Here is a 3,013-nt window from a genome sequence, read left to right as displayed (position 1 = left end):
CCTATGAACACTCGCCCTGGCCTCCGCCGGTAGTGGTGTCGCCATCGAGTGCTCACCGACTATCTAATTTGAGCGACAGTGCAAACGAAATACCCCCTCACCCGCACCGGTCAACCCTCATCCTCGTCTGGGCCTGCGACGCCGTGGGGAGCCGGATGGTCCCCATCCCCTGTGAGGTCATAGCGAGAGGTCTCACAACGGTGTCCTTTCTCAGCCTCCGGACTACGTGCAAGCAGAAATTGACTGATCCAAAACTAAAATTCACGCAAGTGATATTTCGCAAACGTGCGAGGAAAATATATATGGGCACTTGGTCATCTCAGATGGTGGTTGCTAAGTACACTTCACTTTTGAAATGGGGTCGGTGGAAGTACATAAAGGCAAATGTTCTCTTACATTAAATATTTTGAGATAATGTTCTCATCTTACTTTATGGTTACGCATGAGGCCATGTGTTAGTACCTTTGTATTACTCATGAGGCATGAGATGCGGCTTTTTCTTATTGTTTCGATGGAGGCACGAGAATCTTAAGCCAGAAATAGTGATGGAAAAATACTGTCAACTCGATCGACCACTATTGTGTGGGTAGATGTTTTCCCACGATAATGTTTTGTCATACTAATTAAATATATTTTATTGCAATTATTTGCTTTCACATGTCTAAGCCATCAGTACGATTAGAACGAGCTACCAGTTCATTCGCCTAATGAACACCGGTAAAGTGGTAATTGCGCAATAACACATGGTCCGAAAAAATATTTGAGCAATAATACAGGGCCGGCACGCAGCGCCGCGGCCCCCACCTCCGAGCACCGTCCGTCGTCCGCAGCCACCGCGCCCGCCCCAGACTCCACCTCATGCCGGCTCAGCCTCAAACTACGGTCGGTCTCAGCGCCAGGGCCCAGGAGCAGCAGCAGGACGCCGGCCAGGGCGAGCAGAGCCACTCCGATGGCCAGCGCAGCGCACGAACGGCGGCGCGGTGTCGCGTCCAGCGAGACCGTCATGTCGTCGCCGAGGAGCGGGCTCCGCAGGGCGCCGCGCGGTGCAGCCATGGCGGGAGCTTCCATGGATGGCCAGCGGGGAAGGTGGAAGATTCTTTGGATGGTGAGATCTGACACTGCTTGCTGTGGGAGTGCTCTGTTTAGCTGGAGTGATCTTTTTCATATATATTGCCAACTTTTCGCAAACAACTCGTAGGGAGCAGTTTGGCAACTTGTATTACTCAACTTAAGCAAATTGCAAGCTGTCTGGCATAGCTCCATCTCGTTTGCACAACTTGCGTGCACAGCACAGAAGAAGAACAATGATCTATATATGCGCACTGGTTTGAGTTGACCCTGGCTAAATCTATCCAACTTGCAAGGAAGCTTAATTTGCATCGTGACAAGGAGGAAAGCAGCTGATGGGCAGGGACGGAGCCAGGAATTTTGTATAGGGGGGGCGAGTTGCAGACTTGAGCTCTTATAGGCAGTTGGGCATCGGTTAACCATAAAAAAAATTCCTTGCAAAAACCTAAGCCTGAACTAGTGTTTTCATTAGTGTGAACACTACAAAAAACTATTAAAATGTGCATTTTTGGCAAGACAAATTTAGTTTCCAAATTGATTGCATTACGAATTTGGTAGACAATACAATATCTATCTATTGATTCCAAATTCAGTTTTCATGTCGATCAATTAACAATCATTCGTTTTAACCCACAAAAATCAGATATTTGAAGCTGATATTAATTATGAGAGTGGACGTACCATACACGCAAAGAGGATGTCAGATTCCGTGCATCATCTCCTCCGTGGTCGCTCATGGTGGTGGTGTTTCTCCTAATCTCCTTTATGGTTGCTGAGGAAATGATCAATTGGGATTGCTAGGCTTGAACGGTTGGAAGCAAGTGCCCTAGGAAACGTTTTCCATTCTTCTCTTCCTCTTCGTATCTACACACAACAGCCAATATTTCCTACTGTAATTAACTTCTCATGTTCGTAGGTTTTTTATGGAACAACCACACAAATTAGAGCAGATTAAAGATCAGGAGATGAAGTAAGGGACTAACCGTGCAGGTAATCAGCCGTGGCGGATCTCGATCAACCCCCCTATGATCTTCGCTTGGAGACTGAAGCTAATCTTGCGGGTAGGCGGAGATTGGAGGCGACGACAGATGGAAAGATCGCACGAGCCGCAATCTGCGTGCGTTCTGTTGGAGCGATATAAAATCGTGTCGATCGCCAGGATTGTAGCAGACTGCGTTGGTGCTCCTGGTCGCAAGCCCTTGACCGGTGGGCTCTGTTTTCTTTGACCTCGATGGTGGGCCTTTTTTTTGCTGGGTTGTGATCTGTTGTTTCTTGTACATGGGCTGCCCGAGGGGTTTCACGGTGTTACACGAGACAAGTGGACAGGGGGGGCGAATCAAGTCAAAAGGCCTGCTAATAAACGGATCTAACTAATCGCTATTGAGGAGAACAACTTCGTTGGGGGGGGTCTAGCCCCCCCTCGTCCCCCCTTGTCTCCGTCCCTGCTGATGGGTATGAATAGTTTAACAAACACGTCTCACAACTGGCCAACTTTGCATGCCAAAAGTTCTATTTTTAAGGTTCGTCCCAAAACGATGCCTAATTATACTGATACTGGAGTCTAACGAGGGCAACTTCACATGCCAAGTGATACTATTAAACCAACCGGTAGGTAGTCTCAAGACAAATTAAGCGTCATTGGGTAAACAGCAATTTGCAATGCCCTGCGGGTCATGACCACCTTTTGTTCTTATCCATGTGGCCAACTGTTGATTTATACATGCATATTGCCACTGCCGCGTGATAAGTCTCCTGCATGACCGGCCTCTAACTGCATGTTCCTCATAAGACATACAACTGTACGTGTTCTAGCCCTGCTGCAAATGTATGTTCACAAATCGACTAAAACTGGGGTGATAGGGAGGTTGGGACAATTTTTTATTCTTTTAAAAAAGGAGGATGACCCCCGGACTCTGCATCTGGACGATGCATACGGCCATTTTAT

At 47.6% G+C, this 3,013-nt stretch overlaps 1 long non-coding RNA gene across 1 annotated transcript; it reads right to left on the bottom strand.

The window, feature by feature from the left end:
• Positions 1-1,408: 1,408 nt before the first annotated feature.
• Positions 1,409-2,495, bottom strand: LOC123064826 (uncharacterized). The gene is made up of 3 exons (XR_006430822.1): positions 2,052-2,495; positions 1,750-1,932; positions 1,409-1,519 (listed from the first exon to the last, which is right to left on the bottom strand). It is a non-coding gene; the product is annotated as an uncharacterized lncRNA (long non-coding RNA).
• Positions 2,496-3,013: the final 518 nt, after the last annotated feature.

The sequence above is a fragment of the Triticum aestivum genome, chromosome 3B (assembly GCF_018294505.1).
Source record: "Triticum aestivum cultivar Chinese Spring chromosome 3B, IWGSC CS RefSeq v2.1, whole genome shotgun sequence".
NCBI classification, from domain to species: domain Eukaryota; kingdom Viridiplantae; phylum Streptophyta; class Magnoliopsida; order Poales; family Poaceae; genus Triticum; species Triticum aestivum.
Note: the sequence above shows the minus strand (reverse complement) of the source record. Positions and strands in the feature narration are given on the sequence as shown.